At 39.5% G+C, this 12,389-nt stretch overlaps 1 pseudogene; it reads right to left on the bottom strand.

Moving 5' to 3' along the window:
* Positions 1-6,630: 6,630 nt before the first annotated feature.
* LOC149119262 (small ribosomal subunit protein eS24 pseudogene) lies at positions 6,631-8,768 on the bottom strand (annotated as a pseudogene).
* Positions 8,769-12,389: the final 3,621 nt, after the last annotated feature.

The following is a 12,389-nucleotide window of genomic DNA, read 5'->3' as shown; positions in this document are numbered from 1 at the left end:
CCGGCTTCCCGGCTCACTAGGCTAATCCTCTGCCTGTGGCGCCGGCACACTGGGTTCTAGTCCCCATTGGGGCACCGATTCTGTCCCAGTTGCCCCTCTCCCAGGCCAGCTCTCTGCTGTGGCCAGGGAGTGCAGTGGAGGATGGCCCAAGTCCTTGGGCCCTGCCCCCCATGGGAGACCAGGAGAAGTACTGGCTCCTGCCTTCAGATCAGCACGGTGTGCCGGCCACAGCGTGCTGGCCGTGGCGGCCATTGGAGGGTGAACCAATGGCAAAAGGAAGACCTTTCTCTCTGTCTCTCTCTCACTGTCCACTCTGCCTGTCAAAAAAAATAAATAAAATAAAATAAAACAAGTATCACATGAGTTACCAATTCCACTTCTATGTTTTTTCCCAAGAAAAAAGAAAAAAAAATACACACCAATATTTTTACAAAAATTTCACAGAAGATTTATTCATAAGGGTCATTAATTAGGGATTAAAATTTTGTATCACCTAGAGTGAATTTATAGAACCATAGATATTCTCATCATTGAAAAATGTTAAAAACACCATCCTGGAGAAAATATGGTAAGGTGGTTGTCTTAGATAAGGGCTATTTGAGGGAGTGAATCCAAATGGAGCTTTCTGGGATGATGGAATCATTAGAAATCTCAAGTGGTTACACTAACCTTTATATTTATTAAAACTCACCAACATTGTACTTTGACAGGATACATTTCATTATTATAAATTATATTTACACAAGTGCTAAAAAATAAGGCATAAACTAAATGGTGCATAAATTTGGTATTTTTGGAAAACTATAGAGATATACAACTTGTCACCTATCGTATGAGCAAAAGTCCCCCAAATTGAAAATCTTTTCACGAGGAATTAGCTCCCTCACAGATTTCTGTGTGGAATTCAAATTGTCACAGCTTCTGTGGGAGTGAATATAAAGATTTTTAGGAAACTCTGTTCATTATGCTTTGATGCAATGCTCCCACATACAGAAAATCTGTTCCATAATTATTTAAATTGACAAAAATAAGGATGATTTCTCTCTCCATCTCTCCCTCTATGTCACACTTTCTTTCAAGTAAATAAATAAACCAATAAAATTTTAAAAAGAAAATGGAAAAGGAATGTAGCAAAATTGTATATCATGTGTTAATGTGAGATATATAAATAAAATTATAAGAAATTATCCAAAAGAAATTAACATAGTCACATGAAGGAGAGAATATGCATAGGGACAAAACCAGATAAAAGCATTATTTTGATTTTCTATGCCAAAATTCTATGGCTTTTTTATATGTCAAATTTAAAATTTTAAATTTCAATGACCTTTATGTCTCTTGCATTTCCAAATACTTTAAATTCCTCTTTTTTTTTTTTTTTTTCTTGACAGGCAGAGTGGACAGTGAGAGAGAGAGACAGAGAGACAGAAAGTTCCCCCTCTTGCCATTGGTTCACCCTCCAATGGCCACCCCCTGCTGGCACACCATGCTGATCCTAAGCCAGGAGCCAGGTGCCCCCCCGGCTCCCCATGCGGGTGCAGGGCCCAAGCACCCGGGCCACCCTCCACTGCCTCCCTGGGCCACAGCAAAGAGCTGGCCCAGAAGAGGAGCAACTGGGTCAGAACCCAGTGCCCTGACCGGGACCAGAACCCGGGGTGCCGGTGCCGCAGGTGGAGGACCAGCCCACCGAGACATGGCGCTGGCCCCCAAATATTTTAAATTCATATGAGAGAGGGAGAATAAGTATTCCATCTGCTGATTCACTTCTGAAGTGCTCACAACACTTGGAGTGAGGTGGACTGAAGCCAGGAATCTAGAATTGAATTTAGGCTTCCCATGTGGATGCAGGGACCACATACCTGCTGCCTCCCAGAGTATGCACTGGTCAAAAGCAGAGTTGGAAATAGAGCCTGTACTCAAACCCAGCTACTCTGATATAGAATGTGGTCAACCCAAGTAGTGGTGGGAAGTAACATTGTGGCATGGATGGCAGGGTCAGTGCCAGGATGTCTGATTTGGCAAGGGCAGGTGGTGGGGAAGGCTGTGACAGTATTTCAGATGGCAGCAGGGACATCATAGATACCAAAGAGGGAGATTTGCATGGAATATAACTCTCATTCAAACTCCACATGCTGTAATCAGGGAGGGCCCATGGTCTGGCCTTCTGGTTTGGTGTTGCTCTTACTGGCTCCATAAAGACCATGTGGCTATGCCTGGCCATGACAGATCCCCTGTCACACTGTTACCAGTTCTGGTGCCTGCTCCAATCACCACCATTTGCCAAGGCTGGAGGAATGCTTTCAGGACCATATCAGCTTTGTGAACTTGGAACTTTCTATACCATATGGATAGCAGTTGCTGCCCATGTTCTGGACCTCAGTGCATGTCACTGTCATATTTTACATAAGATCACATCAGGGGAACCATTATCCTGACCTTGATTTGACATCTGCTGTCACAGCCCTGTTGCACCTGACACTGTACCTGGGTAGGATGGGTGGAGAGGAGCAGCTGCTAATGAGCCCAGCTCCAGAAACCCCATTTCAACTAGCATGCCTTCGTTACCATGGGTTTGGCATGCTGTTTTTTAGTAAATTATATATTTTTGGAAATGAACCAGTGTCAGTTGACAGACTTGCTGAAAAAACCAGCCAGGTGGGCTCAGCCAGCAACCCCTTCTCTCCTTTGACTCAGAGGCTCAGTGGTGAGGAGTAGCCCTGATGAGTAGCCAGGGGAGATTGAAGGCAAGCCCTGGAGGGCCCCTCTCAACCAGACTTTCCTTCATATTTGAATGTATACCCCATTCCAACTGTCAGAAGGCCTCCACCCTAAGGCCCTGTTTTCTGCTGTTATGCTGTCTCTCAGGCCTGTAGATCCCTCTCCCACTGCACACTAAGAGCTGGAACAGGTGGCCTGGAGGGAAGGACACCATGGGCCACTTGGGGTAGACATAGAAACATCAACATCTGTCATAGAAGGTGTCCCATCCTCTTCACTCACAGCTAATGTTAGGCCCATGTTTCCCTCCATATACATGGCTGCTATAGTCAACTGCCATGATGGCATTTTGCTCCCTCCCATCCATGGAAGGGACCAGGCAGAGACCTCATCCTCCAAGTACAGGAAAAATAGAAAGATAAATAGAGGAAATATATGATTCAAAGAATAAATATGGTATATAGAATGTAACACTATGAGACACTTAATGTTACAAAAGCACTTTATAGAATTATAATCAATATATATATCAGTTGGATACAGTAACACAATGGAAACCAGTAACGTGATTACTGTTATTGATTCTGAAACAGACAATGAAGATAGACTCATTTATTTGATGGGAGGAATGTCTATGAATGAGTGGAGATTGAAATGATACCATACACTGCCTTTAAGGGTGAATACACACATAACTGAACAGCAAGGAAGATTGTTTTTCACTATGTTGATGTCTTAAATTAAAATGTCTAACTCATTAAAGTTAGAGCATCTTATCAACCCCATCACACCACACTCCTTGACAACCTCCCAAATTCACCATCTCTGTATATTAGGGAAATGATTTTTACCTAAAAGTATGCACACTATAGGATAATCATTTTTATTTTCAATGTTTATTTTGATCTTCTGTTTTGTTTCAGTTTGTCTGTTTTCAAATAATTATTTTCCATCTGTAATCAGATTTGTAGGCCCTATGCTTTTAATGTTAATTCTCTATGTAATACCTTCAAATGCATTAATATTGGATTATTATTTTTCAATTCATTTTTGCCTTTTTAATTTTATTTTTAAATACAGAACACAGAGCTAACTTTGAACATTTTGCTATATTTATTCATGTATATCAACAAGACCTGCATAAAATCTGTTAGCATATCTTGCTTAATAGCTGCTACTGTAATTCACAATACATGAGCAAAAATATCTGTTGTGATGTATTTTCTTGAAAACTAAGATGAAAGTGGAAGTCACTGAGATAATTTTGTTAGAATGCTGATTATAAAGGAGGAAGCTTTAGCTGCAAAATCATTTTCTTTATTCCTTCCTGAAACACAGATAGTGTGTTGGTCATACAGAAGCCATTATGTAGCCATGAGATAAGAGTATGGAGAATATAAGCCACATGGTCAGGATCATGTTAATGTTACACTCTCAGACTACTGTATTAGCTCCAGATCATATAATTTGGGGAGCTTGTTAGAAAAATACAAATGATTTAGAAAAGCTCATGAGTTCAATTATCTATTATACTCAATCAGGTTTATTCTTAGCTGAATGGAAACAATACTTTATTTTATTCAGTGAGTTATTTATAATTATTATCTACCACCCTCCTTATCTCTTACCCAGGTTGTCCATTATGGTAATTTAGTCTCCCACAAATGATGCATGAAGCCCCTCTGGTATTAGGGAAAAGACTTCCCAGTGTCTGTCCCCCCTCAGCTTCAACAAAATCCTAGCATTGCTTCAGGAGTATAACTTTGAGAATGATTTACCAAATCATATAGATATATTGAACACTATAATATTTTTAGAGTCTAAAATGATGCCTGTTGTTCCTCTTATCTTTTCTATTAAGAGACAGTTGATTATAATTAATCTAAATCAAAACAGCAGTGTTAATTTTACTTCAATATAACTTCATTATTGTGTTTTTTTCCTACAATAAGCAAACGTGTACAGAAAGCAATTTTCAAGACATTTCTTACAATTTTCCCTTTAAATTAATAAATAGATGGCAGTCAGAAAGCTAGAGAAATTAAGAAAAGGTATTATAATTTAAATAAATACCTATTGGGGGCATACTAACACTTGCCTGTTAATTATACACGTTCAATTCTTGCTAGTAATGCCTGGCTCATTTTGTTATCACTTATTTTTATCCACAAAATAATTGTTATCATAGGGTAACTTCTGTAGCACATCAGGTTATTCTGACACTTACAGTGTACACAGCAATCCACCTTCCTGATAATTCCCTTGTGAGGAAGCAGATAGTGGCTCAATAGATGGGTTCCTGCCACAGACACAGGAGACCTGGATGGAGTTTCTGCTTCCTGGCTTTGGCCTGGCCCAGCTGAAGCTATTTAGGGCACTTGGGAATGAAACTGAAAAGAAGATTCATTCTCCTCTCTCTCTCTCTCTCTCTCCATCTCTACAATTCTGCCCTTTCAAAAAATAAATGCTTTTTTTTTTTTGACAGGCAGAGTTAGACAGTGAGTGAGAGACAGTGAGAAAGGTCTTCCTTCCATTGGTTCACCCCCAGATGGCTGCTACAGGTGGCGTGCTGCACCAATCCGAAGCCAGGAGCCATATGCTTACTCCTGGTCTCCCATGTGGGTGCAAGTCCCAAACACTTGGGCCATCCTCTACTGCCTTCCTGGGCCACAGCAGAGAGCAGGACTGGAAGAGGAGCAACCGGGACAGAATACAGCACCCCAACTGGGACTAGAACCCAGGGTTCCAGCAGCACAGGCAGAGGATTAGCCTAATGAGCCGTGGCGCCAGCATGAATACTTTTTTGAAAAGATTTATTTTATTTGAAAGGCAGAGGCAAGAAAGAGAGGTCTTCCATTTGCTGGTTCACTCCCCAAATGGCTGAAGCTGCTGCAGCTGCACCAATCCAAAGCCAGGTGCCAGGAGCTTCTTCCATGTCTCCTGCATTAGTGCAGGGGCCCAAGCATTTGAGCCATCTTTGACTGCTTTCCCAGGCCACAGCCGACAGCTGGATCAGAAGTGAAGCAGCCAGGACATGAACTGGAGCCCATATGGGAAGCCAGCACTGCAGGCAGCAGCTTTATCTGCTATGCCCAGTGCCAGCCCCAATGAACACAATTTTAAAATAATGCATTTTAAAAAGGTGGCGGTATTGTGGTGGCAGCAGCTGGCTTCCAGGGAGCTTACCAATTCTTAAGAGCCTGGCCCTGCACATTGCTACAGTGAGCTGGGCTGAACTGCTGTGCCACACTTCCTTTTAGAATAAATCATGGGATTGAGCTTCACTCAGATGTAGTGAAATATGCCAAGGAAAAACTGGAGAGCTTTGTCAAAAATAATAGTTTTGATAAATTTGAGTTCTGTGAACCTGCATTTGTAGTTAGTAATCGCCTCTAGAAATGTCTTACAGTTATCAGTATGAACGAATTTATTGTGATGATTTAATTTATTGTGGTGCTAGAGTCCAGAAAGGCCATGAAAACTATGTGAAAATTTTACTGAATGTGGGAGGCAAGCTAGTCATGCCTATAAAAGATCAGCAAACACAGATTATGTGACTGGGACAAAACATTTGGGAAAGTAAAAATATCCGTTTTGTTTCATTTGCTCCACTTGTGCAGCCAAGTAAGAATAGTTATGGCAAGCCTGCTTCTGTGGGAGTCCCCCCTGTGCTGTCAGGAACCTGCAGGACTTGTGCCACAGTGCCAGACCATGGCTATGCCTGAGATTGAGCTAATAATTGCCCCACACTCTAGTATTTGCTGCACAAAGTAGTTATTGTAGACTGTCATCATTTCTTCTTTGTAGTGTTTACTGGATCATTAACTGAGTAAAGCACATGTACTCTACATAGAAAATACACAGTTCATTCCACACATTTTTTTAAAGTTTTACAGTTTATTAATTCTTATGAAAATGTCACAAAATCACCATAGATAAAGTCATCACAAAATCTTTATTCCTTCAGCTTTTTGCCAGCACTAACATTGGCTTTGGTAGTTCCCCTGAACTTCTTCATTCTGTTGTTACACTCCTTTTGCTGTTGTGTTGAGATCTTTTTCTTATACAGGCCATGTATTGCAAGTCAACGTTTGGGTTCATTTTTTTAACATAATCAAAGGAATCACAAATCTTACCAAAGTCCATTGTCTTGCCACTGCCAAAATGGGTTCTAAATCCAAATACAAAATGACATCAGGAATCGTCTAGCACATTGTGGCTAGTTTTTCCCAAATCTCTGTGAAACAGTTGCCTTCCTAGAGTGGAACACATCAGTGACCATTTGTTCCCTCTGAAGTGGTCGGTTAGTCATGAACTTCCTGGTACAAATAGTACTGTGTCATTCATTATATCAGCTGATTGTTACAAAAAGAAAAATGCTACTATATTGCTATAAATCTCAAATAAAATATAATTCAATTCAACTCAGACAAACGGTATAAAGAGTGATATCTGGGACTGGCATTGTGGTGCAGAAGTTTAAAGCCCTGCTCTGAAGTGCTGGCATCCCATATGGGTGCCAGTTCTAGTTTTGGCTGCTCCTCTTCAGATCCAGCTCTCTGCTGTGGCCTGGGAAAGCAGTAGAAGGTGGCCCAAGTGCTTGGGCCCCTGTGCCCATGTGGGAGACCCAGAAGAAGCCCCTGGCTCCTGGCTTTGGATCAGCTCAGCTCCAGCAGTTGTGGCCATCTGGGGAGTGAACCAGCAGATGGAAGACCTCTCTTTCTTTCTCTATCTCTTTGTGTAACTCTTTCAAATAAATAAAATAAATCTTTAAAAAAAGAGTGATACCTTATTCATAAAGTTACAGTCCACAAATAAAATAAAATAGCTGTGATTTTTTATATACTTTCACAGCAGTCTCATATTCACAAGAACTAATCTGATGAAAACAAGTTGATATTGCAAAAACAATACTATGACAGATAAATTTGGCATGTTCTTACTGTGAATGAACAGATCATAGTAAAAAGTTTTATAAAATAAGATTCTACTAGTTAACCTTCAAGTACTAAGAAAAAAATCTGTTGTTTCTCAAAACAAATTTTGTGCATGTTACAATCACTGATCAGCATGCAATATTGAAATTATGGCAAAAAATAGAATACATATATATGATTATACTTTGGACAATTCATGGAAGAATGGAACTAAAGATATATTATTAAAATTATAAATGTATTTCAAAACACAAGTATTTCATACAAAATTCAAAAATTTGTTGTATACATGGATTTCAAAATTCCATTTCCAGGGCCAGCACTGTGGCATAGTAAATGATGCCTACATCCTCCAAAAAAAGAAAAGCCTAGGACTGCATGGCTTTACTGCTGAATTCTACCAGACATTTAAAGAACTAGTTCCAATTCTTCTCAAGCTATTCAAAATAATTGAAAAGGAGGGAATTCTCCCAAGTTCTTTCTATGAAGCCAGCATTACCTTAATCCCTAAACCTGAAAAAGACGCAACTGAGAAAGAGAACTACAGACCAATTGCCCATGAACACAAAAGCAAAAATCCTGTACAAAACTCTAGCCAAACAAGTCCAACAACACATCAGAAAAATCATTTACCCCAACCAAGTGGGATTTATCTCTGGTATGCATGGATCGTTCAATATTCAAAAATCAGTAGGAGCCAAGATGGTGGAATAAGAAGGGAACTTACTGATAGTCGAGGAGAAGACAGATTAATAAAAGTGAAAATAGTGTAGTCTCAGGGAAGAATTAGGGAAAAACAGCAGAGGAAACTCTTCCGTAATTAGAGGGACATGGTAGACCTACGTGGAGGGCACAGGTACCCACAGCTTGGGACTCTAGCTGTTGAGAGGTTCTGCACCAGCACTGGAAAGAGTAGTGAGATAAAACCACAGTAGCATGAGACACTGGCAGAAAAGTGGCAGGAAGAGCCTAAAGGGAACAAGGCTTGAAGCCCTGTGGGGGAAAAACACCAGCCTAACTAGAGGAGAGAAAAAATAAAAGGGACAGTATGGACATGATTCTATCTCTCCAATCACCTTACAAAAGCCTAGGAGCCAATAGAGCAGGCACCATTTTGGACATACGTAACAGTTGCACCAGCTTGGGGCTGTACCCAGCAATCAGCCAAACAGAAAAACCTTACTCTTGTGGGGAGTAATAACAGGAGACTCAGACCTAGTGAATGTGTGGAGCTTATGAACTGGCACAGTGAAAAAAAAAAACCTGAGGGTGTGTGGTATAACTCACAGTGTGGCTGAGACTTGAGCAGTCTTAGTGGGAGATGCCACAAGCACAGGCCACACTGGCTACCCGGTGAAAGACATTGCAGGGGAATCTGAGCTTACAGTGAGGAATGCACAGATCATTTGTGTGGTCCTTGGGACAGACCAGATGAATATTATACCCACAGGGGCTCATGCTCAGGCACTGATTGCCACCAAGGAGAAGAGCTCAGCTGAGCAGAATTACTTCCCTTCTGAATAAAAAGAAAAAAAAGAGGGAGAGAAGATTTACCACACCAAACCTGGGTGTGTAACCTTTGGCACACCCTTAACCCTGAAGAACTGAACAGAGCTCTCTGGCCACACCCACCACAAGCCTCTAGAGATTTACCAAAAGCAGACAGTCCACTTAATTTAGAGACATAGTATAATGAAAAAAGCCACCACAGCAAGAAAAAAAGAAGAAACCAAAGAATATATCCACAATGCCAAAGAACAAACACAAAAACTGAGGAAATAAGAACAAGGAAGACACCATGATGCTCCCAAATGAACATGACACGCCAATACAAGAATATGAAGATGAGATAGAAGAAATGGAAGATATGGAATTCAAAAAATTTATGATCAGAACACTTAGAAGTTATCAAAAACAAATGCATGAACTACAGAAATTCATACAGGACAGGACAGAAAATCTCTCTCGTGAAAATGAAATCTTAAGGAGGAATCAAAATGAAATGAGGAATTTAATAGAACATGAAATTGAGATATTGAAGAGAAATCAAAATGAAATGAAGAATTTAATAGAACAAAGGAAAAACATATTTGAGAGCCTTAAAAACAGAATCAGTGAGGTAAAAAAGAAAATATCTGACCTAGAAGACAGAGCACAGGAAAGTATACAGTCAAACCAAAGAAAAGAAGAGGAAATTATAAATCTAAAAAATATTGTTGGGAATCTACAGGATACTATTTAAAAACTAACATTCGGGTTCTAGGAGTTCCTGAAGACATGGAGAGAGAGAAAGTATTAGAAGGCCTTTTTAGTGAGATACTAGCAGAAAACTTCCCGGGTTTGGAGAAGGAAAGAGACATCCAAGTACAAAAAGCACATAGACCCCCAATAAACAAGACCCAAAGAGATCCTCATCATGACACATTGTAATTAAATTCACCACAGTGAAACATAAAGAAAAGATTCTAAAATATGCAAGAGAGAAACAGATTACTCCCAGAGGATCTCCAATTAGACTCACAGCTGACTTCTCATCAGATACCCTATAGGCTAGGAGTGAATGGCTAGATATAGCCCAAGTACTAAGAGAAAAAAAAACTGACATCCCAGAATGTTATATCCTTCAAAGCTCTCATTTGTGAATGAAGGTGAAATAAAGACCTTTCATAGCAAACAGAAAGAATTTGTCACCACTCATCCAGCCCTGCAAAAGATGCTTAAAGATGTGTTACATGCAGAAACACAGAAACATGGCCATCAATATGAAAGAAGATAAAGGAAGAAAATCTCCCAGTAAAAGATCACAGGAAGTTCAAAGCACATATTAGAAATATCTTTGAAAAATTGCAGGGCAAAGTCACTATTAATCAACAGTCACTTGAATGTTAATGGCCTCAACTCCAAGTTAAAAGACACAGACTGGCTGAATGGATTAAAAAACAAAACCCATATATTTTCTGCTTACAAGAAACACATCTTTCCAGCAAAGATGCATGCCGATTGAATGTGAAAAGTTGGAAAAAGATATTCCATGCCAACAGAAACCAAAAAAGAGCTGGCATAGCCATCATAATATCAGACAAAATAAACTTTAATACAAAAACTGTTAAGAGAGACAAAGAGGGGCACTATATAATGATTAAGGGTTCAATTCAACAGGAAGATGTAACTATTATAAATGTACATGCACCTGATTACAGGGCACTGGGTTATTTAAAAGATATGTTAAGGAACTTAAAGGGAGACTTAGACTCCAATACAATAGTATTGGGGGACTTCAATACTCCACTTTCAGCAATAGACAGATCAGCCTGACAGAAGATCAACAAGGAAACAGCAGATTTAATCTGCACTACAGACCAAATGGATGTAACAGATATCTTCAGAACTTTTCATCCTACACTTGAGGAACACACATTTTTCTCAGCAGTACTTGGAACCTACTCTAGGACTGGCCACATACCAGGCCATAAAGCAAGTCTCAGCAAATTCAAAAGAACTGAGATCATAACATGCATCATCTCAGACCACAGTGGAATGAAGCTGGAAATTAGCAACTCAGGAATCCCTAGAGCGTATGCAAACACATGGAGACTGAACAACATGCTCCTGAATGAACAATGAGTCATAGAAGAAATCAAAAGAGAAATCAAAAACTTTCTGAAAGTAAATGAGGATAACAATACAACATATCAAAACTTATGAGATACGGCAAAAGCAATGTTAAGAGGGAATTTTATAGCAATAGGTGCCTACATCAAGAAATTGGAAATGCACCACGTGGATGAGCTATAAATGCATCTCAAAGATCTAGAAAAACTGCAGCAAACCAGACCCAAAACTAGTAGGAGAAGAGAAATAATTAGAGAAGAAATCAACAGAATTGAATCCCCCCAAAAATTACAAAAGATCAGCAAAATGAAGAGCTGTTTTTTTTTTTTTTTTTTGGAAAAAAAATTGACACCCCATTGGCCCAACTAACTCAAAAAATAAAAGACCCAAATCAATAAAATAGAGATGAAAAAGGAAATGTAACAACAGACACCACAGAAATAAAAAGAGTCATCAGAAATTACTACAAGGACTTGTATGCCAGCAAACAGGGAAATCTATCACAAATGGGCAGATTCCTGGAAACATACAACCTACCTAAATTGAACCATGAAGACATAGGATACCTAAACAGACCCATAACTGAGACAGAAATTGAATTAGTAAAGGCCCTCCAAAGAAAGAAAGCCCAGGACCAGATGGATTCACTGCTGAATTCTACCAGACATTTAAAGAAGAACTAGCTCCAATTCTTCTCAAACTATTCAGAACAATCCAAAAAGAGGGAATCCTCCCAAATTCTTTCTGTGAAGTCAGCATCACCTTAATTCCTAAACTTGAAAAAGATACAGTATTGAAAGAGAATTACAGACCAATTTCCCTGATAAACATAGACACAAAAATCTTCAATAAAATTCTGGCCAATAGAATGCAACAACAGGTCAGAAAGATCATCCATCCAGACCAAGTGGGATTTATCCCTGGTATGCAGGGATCATTCAATGTAGGCAATTTAATCAATATGATACACTACATTAACAAGCTGCAGAAGAAAACCATATGATTATCTCAATAGATGCAGAGAAAGCATTCGATAAAATAAACATCCTTTCATGATGAAAACTCTAAGAAAATTGGGTCTAGAAGGATCATTCCTCAATACAATCAAAGAAATTTATGAAA

Source organism: Oryctolagus cuniculus, chromosome Y, assembly GCF_051225735.1.
Source record: "Oryctolagus cuniculus isolate XC-2025 breed Fujian yellow rabbit chromosome Y, ASM5122573v1, whole genome shotgun sequence".
NCBI classification, from domain to species: Eukaryota; Metazoa; Chordata; class Mammalia; order Lagomorpha; family Leporidae; genus Oryctolagus; species Oryctolagus cuniculus.
This window is presented reverse-complemented; position numbering and strand designations above follow the sequence as displayed.